Source organism: Phoenix dactylifera, chromosome 5 (assembly GCF_051530095.1).
Source record: "Phoenix dactylifera cultivar Ajwa chromosome 5, Ajwa_hap1_PhDact_Kaust_v1.1, whole genome shotgun sequence".
Taxonomy (NCBI): Eukaryota; Viridiplantae; Streptophyta; class Magnoliopsida; order Arecales; family Arecaceae; genus Phoenix; species Phoenix dactylifera.
Window position 1 is genome coordinate 38,450,842 of NC_143194.1, and position 24,199 is coordinate 38,475,040.

The window sequence follows — 24,199 nt, forward strand, 5'->3', positions numbered from 1 at the left end:
TATTATTTACTTGGTGACTCAGAACGCATGAAAGTGAAAACCCAAAGCGTAAGCCCCGAGATAAATTAGGCATCTTTGATTTTATCTTTTTTATATGAAAGCAGCTTCTTTTATCAGATTGACTTTGGAATTGATAGCCTGTAATCCTTCTGGTAGATGATAAACTTTCAGTCGGTGAAACAGAACTTAAGATATTGCCAGGAAAAACATAAATTTGTTATCAATCATAATTATCTAGTTTTTTTTCCAACTATATCAAAAACTATAGAATTTCTCAAAAATTAGAAAAACAGAGCAAGCCTTCTTTTGTCTAATTAGAAAAATTAGAAAAATTAGAAAAATCACTAATGGCCAATTAGAGAACTAGATGCTGTAGTACCACAAAAAAAGATTGATGAGGTGAATGATGCAGCAAAGGGAAAGAAACTCGAGTCTGAGCACCTGCATTAACAGCTTCTGGCTCGAATACAACTCACTTGAGTCCGCATCAATGTGTTATGAATCTATTTCAGCTGGAAAAAGATATTAAACTCTCTCTTCCATGGTGTTTGAGTAATCTTCTGCAACATTAATGAAAAAGAGACGTGTATTTCATGCCATCTCATGGATGGAGTCCAAGCAAAGAAGGAAAAGAAGGATATCATTCTATTGAACACCACATAAGCAGGTTAAAGATTTTTATAACCATGTAATTTTCACGAGTGTATCATAATTCCACTTGCAAAGAGATCCTTGTATACGTTACAAGCATTTTCAGAAGTCATTCAAATCACTAGAAGGGAGAAAATTCTGTAGCTTAATTGCCAAAGCAAAACTCTGCGACAGCAGTAGAATATACTTACCTCCGTCTGATGTATCATGACAGTGGGTAAAGGGTGCACGACCACTTTAACCTTGTAGAAGTACAATGTGGCAGCTGGTACAAGTCCAATGGTCAGTTTATTGGTAAAAAAAGCTCGCCTCGGCACCTTAATTGACCTGGTTGACTGGTTTCAAGATATTTGCATAAAAAGCATACACATATTTCTGTTAAAAAGTAGAGACCGTATAACAAAATACCATTCTTGTAGCTGCAGAGTTGGTTGATTTGTTGCTAAAGGTTAGTCTGGCTGAAGAAAATGGCTGATTTCAACAATCAAAAATGCAATGCTTTTTAAGACAAATGGTGGTTTAATTGTCTGATATCTGGAACCGAGCATCATTCAGTTTTTCCCCCTGCCGTTGAACACTTGATCCTATATTACTACAAACAGGTTGACGACGTCAGGAAGCAGCAGCAAGGCAGGAAGAACCTCAAGGTATTGCATTAACATCTTCTAGCTGACATCTCACATAAATTGACATCAATGTGTAAATTGTAATGGAACAACATCAACAAGAAATGTCCTCTCTATGGTGTTTTTCAGTAAGCTCCTGCAACGTTAATGCAAAACCAATATGTTATTCATCTCATGGACAGAATTAAAAGGAAAAGATTATTGTCATAATACAAAACATCAGCACAACAAACTAAATATGTTGATCAAGACTGCACCAAGTAAGTTTCCTATATTAAGAAAAATAATTCTGCCTGAAAAGAGATCCTCCATTTATACATTGGCATATTTAGGTCATTCAAGCAACTAGAAGGAGCTTATTCTGCAGATTAATTGCCAAATACAACTTTGTGCCAGCAGTGGAAAATTTTTTACCCCGAATTCCAGGTTACTGATATGTAATCACGATAAGTCAAGTTTGCAGAATCACTTCACGTACACAAGAAGGCAGCAGACGTTTTGCTCAGCTGCTGGTCTCTTACCATGGGGATATCATTCCAAACAGCAATACGACTATATGAGTCACCATGTTCATCTCATCATCTGTTAAAACACTTTTCTACAGAACTGTTTTTGCTGGAAAAAAAAAAACATTGGTGAATTTCCTACACCTTATAATTGACCAGTGCTACTTGCTGAAAAGAAAATGACTTATAATATAACTTACAAAAGTTGAAATAAAGGAATTAGAATAATATAATGACTAATTCACTGATAAAGAAATCCATTAAAGCAAGGAAAGACAATACTGGTGTAGGCAACAGTTTATAGTTTTTTATGCCCTAGAAGAGATCCGCTTTTAAGTAAAAATTATGAGAGACACTGCAAATGATATATACTTGAGATAAGGAAAGGCTTAGCAACATACATTGCTAGTTCCTTTATAGGGAGGGAACTGGAAAACTCAAGAGCAACAGCAGGATTGGTGATAAATCTAGATAGCATTTTCCCAACTGGAAAACTGGAAGCCACTTATCCCAACATTTTTTACAAGACATTATGATGCATAACAGTTACCATTGTTGATATATTCAGAAAGTTAATAATCAAACAGTAGATACCACTGATTTAAAATATTTGAATCAGTACTTGATTGTACTGATTCGTAGGGGATGCATGCTTTTCTCTGAAAAACATGAGGAAGACCAATCCCTAGTGATATTCATTAAGGAACTTTGGCAAATCACATTAGTTGAATCAGTACTTGATTGTACATGCAGCTTAAAAAAATCAATGTATGTATATCAGAAGATACTGAAATTAATAACAAGTGAAAAGGTGAAGACTATTTCCTGCAGATGATGTGAGGGAGAGAAGGAAAACATTCCATCTGACCATGCAAAGAATGGGAAGAAAAACCAAGGAAAAAGAAATATGATAAACAGGTAAAGAAGCACATGTACCCAAAGCATGAACTCAATTGAATTCCTTACCAACAACCTCCCAACATCTTTGTGAAGAAAATTTAATAGCATTCGAATCCTTTAGAGATTTTGTAATCATAATCTGGCATAATTATTATGTCTATCCATCTACATGGGAACATCCAAAATGATAATCTCTAATATATTTTGCATATCAAGACAAATGAAGTCGTGAAGATACATGTAACAGAGCTAAGAGTTGGTTGGATGAAGTAGGGAGGTGCATCTAGAATATTATGTGACAGGAGCAAACTTGGAGACTCCAGAGAAAATTTTATAGAATAATAAGGCTTGCCGTGTTATTTGGCTTAAAGCGTCAGGCAACAAAAAAAGAATATGAAACAAGTTGAACATAGTAGAAATGAGAATGCTAAGATACATGTCTGGTAAAACTAGAAATGATACATAACAAACGAACATGTAGAGGAGTTGTATGAGTTACATAAATTAAGGACAAAGTGATGGAAAAAAAATAAATATTAAAATGGTATAAATATATATAATGAAGATCTAAGGAGGCTCTAGTAAGAAGAGGTACTTTGGTTTGTGTTGAAGGTAGTAAAAAAAAAGGAGAGAAAATCCTAAGATAACATCGATGGAGGTTATGAGGAAGGATATAACAAAACTTGGAATAACATCAGAGGTGGCCTAAATAGGAACTCGGCTAATGAGGACCAATAAAGCTGTCGTCAAATAGTTGGGAAAAGGCCCGATGGTTATGATTATGATTATGTGTCAGGCACATCTAGACATACTGAGGACATTCTTTAGTTGGGAAAAAGCCAGATAATTACGATTATGATTATATGTCAAGATATTGAGGACACCCTTTAACAATAAAAATATCATATTTACCTTTATTTTACACTCATTAGCCCTCTCCAAAAGAGGTTCGATTAGAAGACTTAAATCAATTATCACTTAAACATCAAGGTCCTCCAATAAATACGTTTAAAGACATTGTCAAGAATCAATATTCCCCTTACATCAACGAATTTATAATTTGGCATTTTCTACACCTCCAAATCATTTAGGAGACAACAAGAAGCTTAAATTTGTGGCTGGACATAATAGCAGCATCACTCTCCAACCATCAATTCCACCCCATAGATCATTCAACATTCAAAATCCAAAGCTTCAGAGTACTTTCATGCAACTTATGAACCGGCCAAATACTTCAATCACAATCTTAAAGTTATTCAAAAGCAAATTGTATTTGGTCCTCATATTGCAAGTGGGTTTTCCTCACATTAGCCATTCTAAAATTTTCAAGCACATCATTTCCCTCTCTATCAGCCACACTTCTTTATAAAAGAGAATATATATATTTATTTATTTATTTATAAAATATATATAAAAATCGGTAGCATCTGTTGCAATCCCCATTATATATTAGGAACTCATCATATGTGAACCTTAATCTAATAGAACTTGCTTCAATCACCTATACAATATCTCCAAAAAAACATCAAACTGATAAAAGCATCTATGATAGCCTCATAGCATTTACATCTGATCTAGCTCTTATTCTCACCTATTGTAGAGTTACAGAGCTCGTGGTGAAAAAGCTGATCCACCACCATCTCTGTTAGTGGTTTCTATTGCCATTATGACGGACTCCAGACCAGAATGAGTGGGAACTTGAACAAGAACTGGGCTGGGTGGAGTGGAACAGAATGAGGGATTTGGGGAATGGAAATCAGCTACGAGAAAATTCACTTTCAGTTTTGGCGGATCGCATCGACTGCAAAATCATAGTTAACCACATGGATTCACTAAAATAAGCATATGATATGGGCTAAATAGTAAAATAATTTTTTTAATAGTTTAAATTTGGATTCAGTGTGGATCTTGACATGTGTGGCGTTGCCTGAGAAAAGTAGTGTGGTAATGCTCAAGGAGAAGTCGTCTTTGCAAAGGGTTAAAGATTACAGCTGTTAGGACACTAGAATGGACACCACATCAGTATTGGAAGCCCATTGCATTTTGTATATACATACTGTTGGGGGAAAAATGGATTGCCCGAAACACATGGATACATCGCCGGCACGTGATGACGAGTGCAACGGCAACCCTCAAGGCACCCGACCTCAAGGCGCCCGACCTCAAAGGCGCCCGATCTCAGTGCGCCCAACCTCAGAGCTTGCAGCCTTGCAGCCTTGATCTCGGCTAAGCTGAGCCCGATCGACCTTAAATCCGAAGAAAATCCAGTCAAAGGATGAAGCAGACCTCTCCCCTCCACCGGGAATCAACCTCCTCTCCTCCTCATCCGGGATCCAATCCCGCAATTTCCGCCAGAGCGACTGTTAACAATTAAATGCGCATGATCTCCACGGACCTCCAGCCAGCCCAAAATTTCAGGCCATCCACGGCAACTCGTTGACTCACACAATCTCGTCCAGTCATCCACGCCAACTCATTAATTCACACGATCACGCCCAATCATGATGGTAACCCATTAATTCGTCCAGCGACATCACAGGTAACCCTGGCATCCCTCCTATAAAAAGGAAAACCTCTTCCTCGCAAGGGGGACTTCTGATTTTTGACTTCTACATACAAACTCTCTCTTTCTCCACAAAAGCCCCTTTTGACTTAAGCATCGGAGGGCCGGCGCCGGAAATCCCGGCCACCGGCTTCTTGCAGACCCCCTGGAGGACGCAGCCCGCCGACGCACTACCTGCCGGAGCTCCTCCTTCTCAGCTTGTGGTCGCCCTCGGATCCAGTTTCCAGCAACAGTTGGCGCTAGAGGAAGGGACTGAGTTGTGACCATGAAGCTAAGAAGTAAAGGAGCCTCTAACACCTCCCGGCGTCCCGCACCAAGTTCTGGACACTCAGTCCAGAACTCACCACCAAGGCCTCCGGCGGATCCAGTCCCCCAAGTCCAGCCAGAATAGTTTAACACCCTGGTGCAGCAAGTTCAAGCCCTGGCAGCAGCAGTCCAAAGCCTGCAACGCGTGGAGGCTCGTCCTATGCCGCCTCCACAGGTTCAGATCCAATCGGTGCTCCCTCCGGACGAACCGGCTCTCCAAAGCCAAAATCTCCATGACTCCTCGAGGGTCAACTATGGAGAACGGCGCTGCCACCAGGATTCAACCCGAGCATCTCCTCGGAGAGAGCCGCAAGGGAGAAACCAGGGCAGACGCCCACAGCCCTCGGAGGCCGAGTCGGCTCTGGGTCAATCAGCACCGGAGCAGACCACTGTGGCAGTCTCCCAGGGCGAGGAACTCGACAGGAAAGTCGAGAAACTCAAGCGGCAGGTCGAGGCGCTCCACAACCAGAAGGCAAGGCGCGAGGATGACTTTGAGTTCACCACCAAGTCACCTTTCTCCCGCCAGATCGAGGATGAACCGGTCCCACCAAGGTTCAAAATGCCCCAGATAGAGCCCTACAACGGAACCACCGACCCCCTTGACCACTTGGAGAGCTACCGGGCCCTTATAGCACTGCAAGGGTCCTCGGAGGCCGTGCTCTGCAAGGCCTTTCCTGCAACTCTCCGAGGAACGGCTCGGCTTTGGTTCTCCGGTCTGAAGCCGAGTACTGTGTCCTGCTTCGAGCAGCTCGGCAGACAGTTCGCCGCCAACTTTCCAGCCAGCCGACGCCAGCGGCGAACATCAGACTCCCTCCTCGATATCAAGCAAAAAAAGGGAGAGTCCCTTAAAGACTACATCGACCGTTTCACCGCTGTAACCTGGGAGGTTCGCGAGCTCGATCAGTCGATCGCCATGTCCGCGCTGAAGATAGGAGCTCGTTCCTACAGATTCCTCTATTCCATTGAGAAGAGCTTTCCCACCGACTTCACCGAGATGCTGGTCCGAGCATGGAAATATGCAAGGCCGAGGAGGCTATCGCCTCCAGGCGAGGCGCGGCCGAGCAGGCCCTAAAAGGGCAGAAAAGGCGCCGCGAGGAGCGCGGCCGTCCGAGAAGTCGGTCCCCCCGCCGAGAAAATAATCTACCTCGTTTGAGAAGTCCACCTCGACAGTGGGCACAGCCTCGACTGAGATCTCCACCTCGGTCGGATGCTTCCGGGAAGGTACGAAAACTATACTCCTCTCAATGCACCCCGGGTAGAGATCCTTATGGAGATAGAAGGCCGAAACTACTTCCGACCTCCACCCCCGATGCGGGAGTCAGGAACCCGGCGCCACTGCATGAAGTATTGCAGCTTCCATCGAGACCACGGCCACGACACAGAGGAGTGCTTCCAACTTCGAGATGAGATCGAGACACTCATTCGCCGTGGAGTGCTCAACCGATTCGTGCAAAACCGGCGTGATGAAAGAAGGCCGGTAGAGAATGCTGCGCCGCCCCAAGATCCAAATGACAACACGCTCATCGCTGGCACCATCAATACTATAGGAAGAGGCCCGGCCGAAGGGAGCTCGGCTGAAGAGCTGACCAGGAGAAAGACCCCTCCGAAGCGTCAACACACCTCTGAAGCCATCTCGTTCTCATACGAGGACTTAGAAGGAGTTGAGACTCCTCATGATGACGCTATGGTCATCTCCATGATCATGAATAAGTTTGTTGTAAAGCGTGTTTTGGTTGATAATGGAAGCTCGACAAACATTTTGTATTATGATGCCTTCCAAATAATGGAAAAAAGAAGGCCAGCTCCGGAGAATGAATGCTCCGCTGGTCGGATTCACCGGAGACTCAGTCCTGGTTGAAGGTGAGATCAACCTACTTGTCACGATGCTCGCCTCTCGAGAGAGCACCGTGAGGATGGACTTCTTTGTGGTCCGCCTGCCCTCGGTCTACAACGCCATCTTTGGGTGACCAGGGCTCAATGCTCTCCGAGTCGTGGTCTCGACGTACCATCTGCTCGTGCGGTTCCCTACCGAGCAAGGAGTAGGCGAGGTTCGTGAGGACCAGATGACAGCCAAACAATGTTACATGGCGATCCTCAAAGCAAAGCAACTGGCCAAAGCACCGAGCCGAGCGGAACAATCAATTGAGGCATCAACCCAAGCTTCGAATCAGGCGCTGCCCATTAAAACCCTGGAAGTACGGGACGAGTCTCGGAGGGAGCGGGCAGAACCTGGTGAGCTTCATTCAAATCCTTCTGAGAAGAGACTACCCAGAACTAACCGTGCAGATTGGCTCCGACCCGAGCCCTCGCGAGCGGGATCGCCTGATCGGGTTCCTCAAGTCCAACATGGATGTCTTCGCCTGGTAGCCCACGGATATGTCGGGAATAGACCACGAGGTCATTGTCCACCGACTCCAGGTGAGACCAACCTACAAGTCTGTAAGACAAAAGAAACGGAGCTCCGCGCCGGAACGACAGCGAGTAGCGGCCGAGGAGGTGAACAAACTTCTCGAGGCCGACTTCATCCGAGAAGTCTCCTACCCAGATTAGCTCGCCAATGTAGTCCTCGTGAAGAAAGCTAATGAAAAATGGTGCATGTGTGTGGACTACACCAACCTGAACAATGCCTGTCCAAAGGACAGTTTTTTTCTTTCCAGGATCGACCAGCTTGTCGACTCCACCTCGGGACATCAGCTGCTGACCTTCATGGACGCCTTCTCGAGGTACAATCAGATCCGAATGGTGCCCGAGGATGAGGAGAAGACATCCTTCATTACCGACAAGGGCCTCTACTATTACAAAGTGATGCCGTTCGGGTTAAAGAATGCCGGAACGACATATCAAAGGGTGGTCAACTAGGTTTTTAAAGACCAAATAGGCCGAAACATGGAGGTCTATATAGACGATATGCTGGTGAAGAGCCAGACGACATAACACCACATCACCGATCTCGATGAAGCATTCTCCACCCTCAGAAAGTACCAAATGAAGCTCAACCCCACCAAATGCGCCTTCGGAGTTACCTCGGGCAAGTTTTTTGGTTTCGTGGTAACCCAACGCTGAATCGAAGCGAACCTACCAAGTGCGCCTTCGAAGTTACCTCGGGCAAGTTCCTCGGTTTCGTGGTAACCCAACGCGAAATCGAAGTGAACCCCGAGAAGATCCGAGCACTGCAAGAAATGGTACCACCAAAGACGGTCAAGGAGGTACAAGGCTCACCGGAAGAGTTGCGACCCTAGGAAGGTTCGTCTCCAAGTCGGCAGAACGATGCCTCCCATTCTTCAAGATCCTCAAGCAGCCGAAGGACTTCCTATGGTCAGAAGAGTGCCAGCAAGCCTTTGAAGAGCTCAGACGCTATCTTGCCTTCCCTCCATTACTCACGAAGCCTCGACAAGGCGAGCTCCTTTATCTATACCTAGCCGTCTCCCTGATGGCAGTGAACTCGGTCCTGATCCAAGAAGAAGACAAGTCTCAAAGGCCGGTATATTACACCAGCCGAGTCCTGAGGGATGCCGAGATCCGATACTCCAAGTTGGAGAAGACGATCTATGCACTGGTCGTTTCAGCCCGAAGGCTCCGACCTTACTTCTAGGCTCACACTGTGGCCATATTGACCGACCAGCCTATAAAGTAAGTCCCGCAACGGTCGGATCGTGCGGGGAGGATCGCAAAATGGGCGGTCGAGCTCGGAAAATTCGACTTGAATATCGTCCGAGGCCGGCAGTCAAGGCCCAAGTGCTCGCTGACTTTATTGTAGAATGCACTCTGCTGGATGATCCCGAGCCCGAGCTCACACCAACAGAGGAGACCCCGAGGCAACCATAGGTTCTATATATAGACGGCTCCTTAACCTCGGAGGATAGCGGAGCGGGACTCATTCTCACTAGCCCAGACGAGGTAGTTGCAGAGCAGGCCCTACGTTTCAAATTTTCCGCCTCGAATAATGAGGAGGACTATGAGGCGCTCATCGGCTGGCTAAGACTGGCAAAGGAGTTGAAGGTCGAAAGCCTAGAGGCCTTCAGTGACTCCCAACTGGTCGTAAGCCAAATCCTGAAAGATTTTGAAGCAAGAGAGCCGTCAATGCAGAGGTATCTCCAAAGGTCCGAGACATCACCTCCACACTGGGCTCCTTCGACATCCAGCACATCCCCAGAGCGGAGAACGCAAGGGCGGACCAGCTATTAAAACTGGCGACTTTCTGTATGAGCGAGCTTCCGAAGACCACAACACTTGAGTATCTCCAAGCACCCAGCACCGAGGAGCTTGAACCAGCTCTCTGCATCGAGACTGAACCAAGCTAGATGGACGCGCTCGTCACCTACCTGCAGAGCGAAGTCCTCCCCAATGACGAGCTTGCAGCCCGCCGGATTAGGCGTCAGGCTTCCTGGTACTTCTTGTACGAAGGCAAGCTCTACCGCAGGTCATTCATCTCTCCCCTTTTCAAATGCCTCTGCCCTTCAGAGGCGGATTATGCCATACGAGAGGTTCATGAAGGAATCTGCGAAAACCACCTACGAGGCCGGGCCCTGGCCCAAAAAATTCTGCGCCAAGAATATTATTGGCCTACACTTCAAAAAGATGCTGTGGACTTCGTCCAAAGGTGCGATCGGTGTCAGCGAAATGCCAACATTCAGCGCCGACCCTCAATCCCACTGACCTCGATCAGTTCTCCCTGGCCATTTGCCCAATGGAGGATCGACATTTTGGGACCATTTTTTCAAGCCACCGGATAGAGAAAGTTTCTCGTTGTCTCCATCGACTACTTCACCAAGTGGGTTGAAGCTGAACCGGTGGCTCGGATCTCCAAGCCAAAGATGCGGGACTTCGTCTGTAAATCAATAATCTGCAGATTCGGACTCCCCCGCATCCTCATATCCGACAACGACCGCCAGTTCGACAACGCCCGCTTCAGGAAGTTCTGCTCTGAGCTCGGCATTGACCATCGTTTCACCTCGGTCGCTCATCCACAAATGAATGGAGAAACCGAGGTGACGAATCGTACCATCCTTCAGGGACTCAAAGCCAGACTCGACCGATTCAAAGGCAATGGGTCGAAGATCTCTACAATATTCTCTGGGCCTACAGAACTACATTTCGACTCCCCACCGGCGAAACACCCTTCAACCTGGCTTACGGAACGGAAGCCGTCATCCCCTTGAAAATCGGACTTCCATCGCTAAGGGTGGAGAACTATGATGCAGCCTCCAACTCATCTCAACTCAAAAGCATCTTGGACCTCGTCGAGGAGACAAGGGAGGTCGTTCGAATCCACATGGCGAGATACCAACAGAAAGCGGCGCAGTACTACAACTCCAAGGTAAAGGTTAAGCTCTTCAAGGTGGGAGATCTCGTCCTGAGGAAAGCTGAAGCTTCTCAACCTACCGAGCAAGAAAAGCTTGCCCCAAACTGGGAGGGGCTATACCGAGTTGCCCGAGTCCAGCGTCCTGGAGCGTACAAGTTGGAATCCCTTGAGGGGACCCCCATTCCCTGAAGCTGGAACTCCGAAAATCTCCGGATGTATCATCAGTAAAGCTCCCAGGGGTCTTCGATGTTTGAGAACACAACTGATACTCCCCCTTATGTTAATCTACTTAAGGCCCTCTTTTAATTATTCGATGCTTCTACTGATGATAATCTACTTGTGGACTTCAGGATGCCCGGCCAAGTTCGGATGCCCCAACGAAGTTCGGGATGCCCCATCGCGACAATTCCAAGTTCGGTCTCCATCTCCGATAAGACCTCGACCAAACTCGGGATGCCCCACTGAGTCGACCGCGAGCCAAGTCTCCCTCGACCTCGGGATGATCCTCCGACAAAGGTCGGGATGCCCCGCTGAGTCGACCGTGAGCCAAGTCTCCCTCGACCTCGGAAAGCATCGTAGAGTCGACCGCGAGCCCAATCTTCCTCGACCTCGTGCATGATCCCCCGACCAAGATCGGGATGCCCCGTTGAGTCGACCACGAGCTAAGTCTCCCTCGACCTCGGAAAGTATCGCAGAGTCGACCGCGAGCCCAAGCTCCCTCAACCTCGCGCATAATTCTCCGACCAAGGTCGGGATGCCTCGCCGAATCGACCGCGAGCCAAGTCTCCCTCGACCTCGGGATGCCCCGCCGAATCGACGGCGAGCCAAGTCTCCCTCGACCTCGGGATGCCCCGCTGAGTCGACCGCGAGCCAAGTCTCCCTCGACTTCGGAAAGCACCGCCGAGCACCACTGAGTCGACCGCGAGCCGAGTCTCCCTCGACCTCGGAAAGTATCGCGGAGCCGACCGCGAGCCCTAGCTCCCTCGACCTCGCGCACGATCCTCCGACCAAGTTCGGATGCACGACCCAGTTCGGACACCTCAACCTAGTTCGAGATGGCCTACTGTGACGACTTCAGGCTCTACCTGATAATGTCCCGGCCAAGCTCAGGGACACCCAGTTGCATTGGCCGTGAACTCAACCTCAAGTCCCACCTAATGGCGCCTCGACCAAGTTCGAGATCAAGAAGCATGCAAGCTCCGACGGCAACTCAGCCTCGGTTTACACTGCCATTGAGCCCGAGCTCAAAGACTTAGCGGGATTCTTCCGAAGTCTAAGCCCAAAGCCTTAGCAAGATTTTTCCGAATGCTGAGCCTAAAGACTTGGCGAATTTTTTCAGATGCTGAGCCTAAAGACTTGGCAGATTTTACCGGAAGCTGAGCTTAAAGACTTAGGGAATTTTTTCAGGAGCTGAGCCTAAAGATTTGGCAGCTTTTACCGGAAGCTGAGCTTAAAGACTTAGCAAATTTTTCCGGAAGTTGAGCCTAAAGACTTGGCGGATTTTTCTAGAAGCTGAGCCTAAAGACCTAGCGGTTGGAATAAGGGCTCGCAGATTGCACAAATAAAAACAGGTCCAAACACACAATAAAATTTGAAAAAGAAGGTATTTCATTGATTAAAAGCCCAAAGGCTAAGTACAAAGCTTGATTTCGAGGCCGACCCACCTGGCCGTACAGTGGCTGCAGTGGCCGACCTCATTTACAAAAAGAAGAAAAGAAAAAAGCTAAGTCCTAAGGCATCTCTGGGGCAGCAGTGGCCTCGGCGTCGGCCTTAAGGTCGTCCACGACGATCACGTTGGGATTCTCAGCGGGAGCTGCCCCAGGGTCCTTGGCTGGTCCGTCTCTGCGAGCATCCGCAGCAACCTCGGATGGGGCTTCGCCAGTGACCTCGGGAGCAGCTTCAGACGCTCCTTCAGGAGTGCCTTCCGCAACCTCTCCGGGGAGAGACTCACGAGTAGTCTGCTAGGCCGCCTCAGTCTCGGCCTCGACGGTCTCCCGTTCGGCCTCAGGGCTTGCAGGCGTGCCGCTAATCGCGCCATCGTCCTCCGGACTCCCGGGCTCGCTTTCATTCTCAGCGATCCCCATATTGGGCCGAAGACCTCTGAGGTCGAACTGGGGGCAGATCCGCTACATTTGCCTCCGGAAGTCCTCGAAGTCGCGGATGAGCCCGTCCACCGCTTCCTCCTCCATCAGCTCGCGGAACTCTTCCGACTCCCGGAAGAGTTGCGCCACGTTTTGGGCTTGCTCCAACGCCCTTTTCTCTCGAGCTTTGAGTTGCTCAATCTTCAGTCGAAGGACCCCTACCTCATACTTGAGGCCGGCGGTCTCGGAGTGGGCGTCGGCCAAGCGCGCCTCGAAGGCGCAAAAGCTTCGAACTGGCCAAAGCATGCGAGGCCTTCTCTTCCTCGAGGCGCTCGACCGCGAATCGCAGCTCGGCCTCGGCAGCCTCCATTTTCGCGGTGGCCTCCTTCCGTGCGGCCTTGGCTTCGCCGAGCTTTTTCTCAGCCTCTTCCTGCCCTCTTTGGCTCCTCCGAGCCTTATTCTGACACTCAGACGCCACGAGAACCAACATGTCGACTTCATGCAGATGCTGTAGAGAAAGAAAGTGAAGATGAGTGAAGGTCATGAATTCAAAAGGATGCAAAAATTAAAGCAAGAAGATAACTTACTCGGATGGCGGAGCAGTAGGTCTGATCGACAAGACCGCCAAGATCGGCGGCCTCGAACTCGGCTCGATCAGTTGGGAGCAGCGCGCAATGGAATATTTCGCGTGCGACGTTGCTGTCATGAAGGGCCGAATCGCCCTCGCAGACCGACCACTCCAGGCAGTAGGGTCTCCTCTCAAAGCGGCTCCCAGCCCTCGAAGAGCTCGGGAGATCGGGCCTTGTTAAGCTCGACAGAGAAGAGCTCGGGACCCCAAGACCGCTGCCCAACTCGGGACCCAAGCGCTGCAAACGAATGACCTGGCGACTTGGCCGCCGAGAAATGGGGGTCGGGCAAGCCGGGGCCGCAAGATCCCTCGCTCCCTTGGAAGAGCTCACGCGTTCGGCAGGGGAGCTTCCTTCCGGATGAACTCGGAAGTCCCGACCTCCGGGTCCCTCACCTCGGCGGGAGCAGGAGCGAGGCTGGCCTCGCCTTCTTCCGGGGCATGGGTTGAGCCCCGCCGGCCTCGGCTATCGTCTTCTTGTATCAGGCGAGGAGGGCCGCATTGCTGGCCACCATCTGTGCAATGTCTGAAAAGAAGAAAAAGCTCAAGTGTCAGATCGACACCAAAAAATGATGATGATAAAGAGAGAAGCAAGAGAAGAAGAAGACAAGTAAGACAAATGGCGATGAAACGGAGGAGCAGTACAACCGCCCTTACCCTGGGGACGCGCCGAGCTCAGGCCGACGTTCACCAAAGCCTCCTCGCTCAGGAGGTCGTTCAGAAGAATATTCCCCTCGAGGCTGCAAAGAGCATCAAGAATCCAATGCTCGTCCGCCGAAAGCTTGGGGGGCTTGTTGATGGCCTTGAGCCGGGGCTACCCCCATCTCGGGTCAAATTCCCACGTGCGCTCGAAGAAGAGGAAGAAAAATTTCTCCTTCCACCCACGAATGGAGGAAGGAGCACCTCGGAAGAACGGCCTACCGCCCCGAAGAGCAAGATAGAGCCATTCTCTGTCAACCGGGTTGGACTTCAACATGAAGCACCAACGAAAGACGTTCACCGAGGCCGGTATCCCATGCGCGAGGCAAAGGGATAGAAAGCCAATGATGGTCCTCCACGAGTTCGGAGCGAGCTGCGCTGGGATGAGCTGATACGCCGCCAGGAGCTCGTTCACGAACCCGCGCAGGGAGGATCGCAGGCCGGCCCAGAGTGTCTATGTACACCCCGATCCGACCTGGAGGAGGTCTCGTCACCCGGTCTTCCGACCCCGTGGGATCAAGGCGAAACCCGCGCTGAGAAAAAAACTGAGCGCGGATCTGCTCCAACTCCTCCTCGGTCAAGCTGAACCCGACTCCGTCTGGGCCATGACCTGTCTCCAACACGACCTCCCTCCTGCAAGACAGGGTCCCTACCGGAGAACGAGGCACCGCCTGACATTGCTGTGCTCACTGAATAGAGGAAGACAAAAAAGGAGGAAGAAAATAGAAAGGCAAAAACCCTCCGAGCAAACGAAGGAAAGAGACCTACTGTGGGTTTCACCAGAAATGTCGCCGACCAAAGGTGAGGGATCAAGATGATCACCAAAAAACGCCTTGGGGCACCGCCGGAAAAGACTGAGCAACGACTGGAAGAAAAAGGAGGAAGAAAATGGAAGGAGGCAACAACTGCGGCAGCCAAATGAGAACTTTTAGGACCAGGCTAGGGTTTATATAGACCCTCCCGACGGCCCAGATCGACAGAGCCAGATCCCGCCTTCCGTCAAGATTGCACCATGTGTCGGCCTCGAAAACCAAAGCGGTGTATCAACCTGGATCGATGCTTTAAAAGCAGAATCGGAGCGGCGTCTTGTCGGATCCCGAAGCCTCATCATGAGCCTGCGGCTCGAAACTGCCTCGAAAAGCAAAAGGGCGTCGCCTCTCATTAAAAATGCCCCGAAGCACGCAGAACGGCCCATCAGTGTAATAAAGACGATTACTTCCTTCGCCTGAACTCGCAAACGGCTCGAACTCGAAAGTCGGAGGGTAGTGTTGGAGGAAAAATGGATTGCCCAAAACACGTGGATACATCGCCGGCACGTGATGACGAGCGCAACGACAGCAACCCTCAAGGCGTCCGACCTCAAGGCCCCGACCTCAAAGGCGCCCGACCTCAGCGCGCCCAACATCAGAGCTCGCAGCCTTGCGGCCTTGATCTCGGCTAAGCTGAGCCCGATCGACGTTAAATTCGAAGAAGATCCAATCAAAGGATGAAGCAAACCTCTCCACTCCACCGAAAATCAAGCCTCTCTCCTCCTCATCCGGGATCCAATCTCGCGATCTCCGCCTGAGTGACTGTCAACAATTAAATGCGCACGATCTCCACGGACCTCCAGCCAGCCCAAAATCTCAGGCCATCCACGGCAACTCGTTGACTCACTCAATCTCGTTCAGTCATCCACGGCAACTTATTAATTCACACGATCACGCCCAATCATGACGGTAACCCATTAATTCGTCCAGTCACATCACAGGTAACTCTGGCATCCTTCCTATAAAAAGGGGAACCTCTTCTTCTCAAGGGGGACTTCTGACTTTTGACTTCAACATACAAACTCTCTCCTTCTCCACAAAAGCTCCCTCTGACTTAAGCATCGGAGGGCCGGCGCTGGAAATCCCGGCCACCGGCTTCTTGCAAGTCCCTTGGAGGACGCAGCCCGCCGACGCACCACCTGCCGGAGCTCCTCCTTCTCAGCCTGTGGTCGCCCCCGGGTCCAGTTTCCAGCAACACATATATAGCAGATTTTCAAATAATGGCCGGTACTTGGCTGTCACCCTGTTATCAGTTATAAAATGGGAACAACAGCTGTTATTTGAAATTTTCATTGTTCATCTAGAAAAAAAATTATTTAAATCTCCATATCAGTTCACATATACTATTTTTTTTGCAGTTATGAAATTATCAAATTATGCTCTTATTTTACCAATATTTTCCATTATAATGGCTGATAATAATCCTTATGAAAGTCATTATTTTGTTCATGTATACAGTGGGAAAAATAACAGCCATTGTTTCTACTATCAAGATAAAAGAATAATAGACCATATTCTAAATTCAACAATACAAAAGCTGATGTAACAGTGAGAAACATGTTAAAAAACTGTGAATAAAGCAGTTTCTTTGATTTTATCTTCCAAAACTAGGCAGTATTTCAATGAAACAAAATACACTGTTAATCCTTAAGGGTTGATTAATATCTAAACATAATATACCAAAAACTCATCTTTTCAGAAAGAAAAGTAAGACATACAATTAAAAAAGCTTTGGCATTACAAACTCCAGAAAAGGCATTTGGTACCTTCGCAAATACTAGTGAAACTTTCTGTCAAATTGGGATGATTTCCTGCAGATGAACTTAAAACAAAAATAATTTCAAATTACTATAATTTGCTGCTGAGATAGAATAAATTAAATGAAAACAGCATCTACCATAAAGTAGAGATACATTAGAAATCATCAGCAGCAGGAGATATGAAAGTGGCCTAAAAATGTGCATATATACAGAAAATGTAACTTGCATGATAATATCTGACATAACCTTGACCACCATCTCTAAAGATAATATTGAAAAAAAAAAATCCTTGAAGTTTTCTAATAGCAAACTGTGCCCTTGGATGTGCATGGTTTTCCAGACTTAGTTATAGTTTCTGATGTTTAGAAAACAGAGAGGAAGACTTTTCTTCATTATTATACTCCACGATTTAGAATAAGACAATCATAATAAGCATGTCCAATAATACAAGAATGTACAATAATGAAATAAACAATCTCAGTGAAACCAGAGGGCCTCAAAAGCAGATGAAATACCCTCCTAAAGAATCATGAAACATTATCAACGGTATGAAAATCATTTTGGCTGTCTTATATGTGATGTTCAGATTAGACAAAAATTGATAAATATACTGCCCAGGGAGGGTAAAACCCTTTTCTTTGGATTAGTGCAGCAATTTCAGCAATCTGTTTCCGAAGCTTCAATAGTAAGTACTGGAGGCATGTGAACATCAATTATAGCACACTGTAACTGCAAAACATGATATAAAATAGTTTGAGGCCTAAATTAATGTTGAATATTTACTTTATTTTACTCAGATTAAGTTTGGATGTGAAAAAACTTTTACATCCTGCATTTGCAGAGCATAGGCCAATCAATCTAACCTGAAACATATGCTTTCATGTTTAGAAGCATATATTTTGCCATTACAATAGCTAATGTGATTGATTACCAAGTTGCATAATTCATAACTGTCTGCATTCTTATTGTCTTCACATTTATCCGTATGTACTGTAACCAACTCTTTAACAACATCATTCTCAGTTTCACCAAGTATAGACTAATCAAATATTTAAGAGTTTTTATCTATCAAAATATACCTCATTTTCTCTATTAAAAACAACATGAAAAGGAAATTTTATTGACTTTCGAGAAATTAGATTTATGAATAACTGATTTAATGGAAGCTATCTTCATCAAATTTTGAAGCTTGGCCACTGTCATTAAAAACAGTAGTTAAACAGAGAACAAAACAGTTCTTTATTTTAATTCTTCAAGCCTTATTTGGATAAAAGCGCGACTCACAAGAATTTGAGAAGGTTATAAGATAAGATTCTGATCTCTCTTCTGACATTTAACAAAACGGTGTTGAATTCCTGGCAAAGCCATTTTAGGTCAAGATAGGAACACTTCATTATGCTCAAAAGACTGACCAGTAGAAACATACCTTGTCAGTTGCTAAACTTCATGTAAACAGGGAGCAACCCTCTGAAGTTCCTGTGGCTTCTAATGATTTCAGATGAGGGGATAAATAGAGGTTTGATATAGGCAAATAAATCCATCTCAAAAGAATAAAAATTCAGCCGAAGCAGAAACAGAATGAGATCTAAAGGAGCACAAAATAAGTGGACAGAAAAAATGATATTCAGCTACCATTTTTTTTTTATTTTATATAAGGCATGGTAGCTTGCAATAATGATTAAACAATAAAATGATATATTCTGAATATCTGAGATATAAATCTAACAGAGGAGGACAAAAGTTGTATCCAAGAATTTCAGTTCTCGATAGACAGAATTCAAGTCAAACAAAAATTCATAATTAAGTAGAATTAATGGATAACACCATTAATATATTCCCGCAAAAAATCAGAACCTACTAAGCCTCTTTCTGCAAATGTTACCTGTGAAAAGACTTGGTTTTTAATAAGCATCTCCTCAAGTTGCAAAATAGACCAACAATTCTCATGATTTCTTTCATTGTTTGACCCAAACAGAAACCCAAGTTTCCGGAATGAGTACAGAGAGTATTTAAATAAGCTATCAATGACTCATGACTTGGAAAACAGAAGATATCATTAGCCCAACAAATTACAAATAAAAAATTATGGAAAGTCATGGTATGCCTTACAATTCCTTCTAAAACAGCATAACTATCTGAATCTAGATGTTTCAGTCGATTTTTTACTGCCTCCCGGCAATGGAAAGGTCAAGTTGTTTTGCTTCAGCTATGCAAGTAGTCAGATTACCAGATTGCAAGTCAAATGAAGCTGCATCTGTGCCTATGCTCTTCCTACATGTCATGTGAAGAGAATAAGTAAGATAACAGGGGTTGTGCAAGAAAACAAGAAAATAAAAAATCTAAACATTACATAGTCCATGAAGAAACACGAGCACAGGATGATAAAAAAGGGTAAGGTCAAGTTATGACCGCACAAGGAACAATTTTCCTAATTTTTGAAATTTAACATGCTTCAGTACTTCTGCCAAAAATCTAAAAGCTCAAATTAAATCCTCCATATTTTATGATTAATAAAGCCTAAATCTAAGTCCATAGGAATAGTTTTTCTTTTCTTTTAGCAGGTTGTGGGCTTCATCAATTTTGAGTATAGCATTGCTCCACTGGATACTTAAAAGTGAACACTGTTCTTGGTATCAATAATATAAACTGCTTTGCAAAGCTCTCTGGATATGTAATAATGGCATCTGCATAGTTAATTATCATTTCACAAAATGTGTGCAAGTTTAAATTCCTATACTGATTGCAGCAATAAAATGTGCTGTTAAAAGAAATGCATAGTAAACTTTGCACAACATGATGACAATAAAGCTAAGCTTTTGGCACCTCAATTCTACCAATATTAACCAAATCTTAGATGTCGAAAAGCTTCTCTCCAGATTTTTGATGCTTCTTCATGTAATCTACAAAATATTACACATGCACATAAAGAAGTATAGCTAACTAGTAACAATTTCAAAAATTTGATCAACTCTGACAAGAGGAAATACTTCAGTTTCTTACTCAGAAAAGCAACCTGGTTATATAGCAACTTCACACTATTTGGTCTCATCTTACTAAATAAATAGGTCAAGAAAACCTTACCTGACTAAAATTTCTCTTTATGACTAATTGACCCTGAAATTGGAGGAGCTAGGTTGGAAAAGACTGCAAGATTTACATAAGTCAATGTATACAGTTACGGAGAACTAAATTAGAAAAAGCAGGAAAGTGCACTTAAGGATGACAGGTCTTGTGACTTCCATTAGAGTCACAAGAGAAAAACCAAAAAATCAGACCATCACATGCTCAGAAACAAAAATTAAAATCAGACAGACTATTTGTAGTAGAGGTAGAATGAACCAATGTTCAGTATCTTCACATATTGTCACACAATATGAGGTATATGCTACCATATCTAGCACCATATGCAGAACAAATAAAATAATAAATGACTACCTAAATCCCACTAAGCAAACCAGTACTTCTCTAAAAGGACAAAGAAAAATAGTTTTTTTCCTCAAAAAATAAAAAACAAACAATCTAGAATAACTAAACCCATGTAATGCTCCAAGACTCTTCCCATGCTCTCTCCACTATTTCCTCACACCCTTCTCTACATCCTAACCACCACTCAGTTCTGTCGTCCATCATAATTTCACAGTAAGCACCTGCTTTTTTGCAGAATTATGTTTAAGGATATAAGCAGATTCATCAATTGAGGGAACACCACTCTTTCCATCATGTGTTTTTTATGTGAATTGGAACAGGGCCTCAACACTCTGTCTGATTATTGCAATCTGGTCATGCTATATACTATATTTAGAATAAGCAATGACACATTATGATTCAATAAATTGCAGCATAACGACAGTAAACAGTGATGATATGAATTTATTAGTACCAGGAACATGAGGGTAAGGGCAGCAGAACCTTTTATGCACAGGCAGTATTCAACCATGGTCTTATACTCTACTTCGAAAAATCTGCATTTCATGATGGATGCACATTTGGACTCAATTATGTCTATTGGTATCCTTGGCCTGAAATTTTCCAGCAGTGGCACAAGTAAAGTGACTAGCAAGAATCATCAAACAAATTACAGCCTCTCTAGTGCCAGAAGAAGAGAAGATGCAAAAGTGAGCACAAAAGGCTTCCCTATAGATGCACATTTGTGGTAAGCACTCCATCTACAAAAGCTAATTTCTCTTTTTTTCAAAAAAAAGAAAAGAAGAAGATGAAGGACAAGTCAATTCCTGTTTGAAAATTATAAGACCAATGCACTGCTGGCATTTCTCCTTGCACTGAATTCACATTTCAAAATTTTCATTGAATTCAAGACATGAAATGCTAGCACCTTCAATTGATTTTGTATGTCAACACCTTGCAAAATTTGAGATAAAATTGAAGGATCAAAAAACTGATAGCATAGACCAAGTTAAGAATCCAAGAAATATCCAAAACCCATTAAAAAAATATACGAGATTTAAATAATCCAAGATGTTTACTGTTCTATGCAATCCTGACCATACTATTCTGCATCAAAATGCAGTGAATAGCAAATGCCACAAAGTGTGAAGACCATCGGCATCATGCAAAAGCACTCATTTTGTGATTATTAAATTATTGGATAAAACATTTTTTTTTAAAAAAAATCTCATGTGGAAGCATATGGTATAATATACCCAAGAATACCACTGTGAAGAAAAAGTAGACAATATGATTATGTATCAAAACAGGCAATATGCTACTGCACTCACTGCTCATCCCATCACCTATATTTTTTTCAGAATAAGTGAGAGGCTTGTAGCCCCCTTTCCAGTGGGGTGCTTCAATAAAGCACCCAAACATAATGGAAATTTTAAAATAGTTATAGTACATTTTGGATAGAAAATTGGAAAATAAACCTAGTAAAGGACAACAAAACAGCATAACACCAAACAAAATTACCTAATGATTCCACATAGTAACTCTAGCTTCTACAGTCTGAGAAACGTTTCTTGCAGATAAACTATATGACAAATATTCTTTCTATATCAAAAGAGAAAAGTAAATGAAGAAGATAACACGGCATGACCTTCAATTTAAGAAAAAAAGTTAGAATTAAACTAAATAACGCGACATAGAAAAAAATCAATTAAACTAAAGATTGATTTAAAAGTAAACCAAATAAAATTGTTTAATCAACAAACTCTCTTCTGTAATAAATAAAATAAAGATTAAGAGTATCAGATAAAGAAAGAAGAAACAGTACTTCCAGATAAAACTCTAGTTTACACTACAAAAGAGACATTTCCCGCGAATTAGCTAAATTTTGAAAGATGGATCTAAAAGAAAAGACTACATGTAATATCGATCCTATTCAAACAATAATAATGAGTAAAGAAGATCAAGAATGATCAAGAAGATCAAAGTTGTTTGAATCGGATGCAAATCTTATGGATCGAATAAAGGAGATTAAAGCATGAATCTGGGATAAGAATTGGGCAATCTTTCCTGGATTGAAGGACTAAGTCAAAAAGATTCCGGTAAAAGAAAAAAAGAAATTAGAAGGAGAGTCGACGGAGATCCGTAGCGATACAAACATGTTCTGGGGAGACTGATTGAACTCGAGATAAATTAGAGAAAGATGAAGAACCTGAATAAAAATCGGTCAATCGGGCTTTTACCTCTGATTCAAATGGATAAAAGATAAAAGAATTGATGAAAAGAAAAAAAGAAGCTAAAATAAGAATCACAACCAAGAAAATAAGAAATCGAATTGAAAACATTCACATCGGGCCATTTCTTGTGAATCAAAGCGATAGCGTTAAAAGATCAAAGTAAAAGAAAGAAAAGGGCTCGGATGAGACGGACGCAACCTCTTCCAACGATTGGATGACCTTCTCAATGTAAACAATCTGGCAATCGCAAACCTTGAAGGGGAAATCGACGTCGATCCTCGTAACATGTAGATAGGCATCTCCTCGGAGATGTTTTGGGGTTTCTTGAACTTTTCCTAGATGTTTTGGTGAAACCCCGGAGAGCATCCCTAAGAAAAACACAACATGAAGGGAAAAGAAGAACAACGGTCGGTCCGGTTTATAGGCTCTCGCAAAGAGGGTCTTTCCCGCCTTTCGAGGGTATTTTCGGGATCATGGTATAAGTGAAATATTTAGCGTATAATCGCCGCACCAATCTCGACTTGGATCTTCCAGTTACTACCGTCCATTCGGTTGGATTAGCATTGATCATCAGATAACGTGATTTATGACCCACTAAAGGGAAAATTTATTCAATTGAGAAGGTATTTTGCAAATCTTTTAGAAAAAAAGGTACCATATCAAATCCCTATTTCTTGACCACCAAGCCTCCATTTATTGGCTACCAATTCTTGATTTTTCCAAAAATAAATAAAATAAGGACTATTAGATATTACTTTATTATTTTTTTGTGATTGATGTAGCTAAATGCCATTAATTGTTTAAAATATTTGATTTATTTATAAATACTAATTTTATTTTTTGGGTTTCAGTTGTTCTGTGATATAACAATTTCCAAAACCATAAATACTTATGTAAAAGAGAAAGCATGGCAAAAATTAAATGTCTTAAAAAAATTCTTTTGTAAAAGAGAAAGCAGCATCCATTGGATAAATAAGTCCAAATCATGATATGGTAAATTTTTTATTGCCTAAAATTAATTATAGATTCTCTCGTTACGAAAGAGATGGCAATTTTTCTCTCTGGACCAATTGGTACAGGTTTTTCAAAGAAAATGTGAAGCTCTAGAAGGGCCCTTCTTGATCACAATGGAGAATATGAGATTTGCAAATCTAATGAGGAGAAGTTGAGAGCGGAAGAAGGGTAATCATAGAAGAAATATTAAACTATGCCACTAAATTTCAAATTATGTGAAAAAAAATTGTACCAAAGATTCTAACTAGGCATGGCATGTTGCTCGGCTGTGCCTCGGATTTCTTTCCCGCTTTTATAGTTTTATGTTTAATCTTGTTGAGTTATACCAAAGTTCCATTTCCACCATGAACAAGTTTGAAAGATGCAAGTATACGAGAAGTACGCGGCCAAACTCTATTTGCATAGCGCTGTAATTTGGATAGCATTCTATACAGCCCATTATTCTTATATTTAATCTTGTTGAGTTATACCAAAGTTCCATTTCCACCATGAACAAGTTTAAAAGATGCAAGTATACGAGAAATATGCGGCCAAACTCCATTTGCATAGCGCTGTAATTTGTATAGCATTCTATACAGCTCATTATTCCGAAAATTTTATCTGCAAGAACCATGCTTCTATTTGTTTTCTTTATATATTTTTTTATTGTCTGATTTTTTGGACTATACTTATATCTTTTATGTGTGAGCTACTAATATATATATATATATATATATAT

The 24,199-nt window shown here is 43.8% G+C and overlaps 1 long non-coding RNA gene across 4 annotated transcripts; it reads right to left on the reverse strand.

The window, feature by feature from the left end:
• Positions 1-326: 326 nt before the first annotated feature.
• On the reverse strand, positions 327-22,848 carry LOC149753577 (uncharacterized). Of its 4 annotated transcripts, none has more exons than XR_016413432.1 (4): positions 22,666-22,848; positions 16,835-20,847; positions 1,692-1,892; positions 331-1,413 (listed from the first exon to the last, which is right to left on the reverse strand). It is a non-coding gene; the product is annotated as an uncharacterized LOC149753577 (long non-coding RNA). The 4 variants fall into 4 exon arrangements; XR_016413431.1 differs by having other exon boundaries at positions 16,835-19,972; positions 20,738-22,848; XR_016413430.1 differs by having other exon boundaries at positions 327-1,413; positions 16,787-22,848.
• Between the last annotated feature and the right edge of the window lie 1,351 nt (positions 22,849-24,199).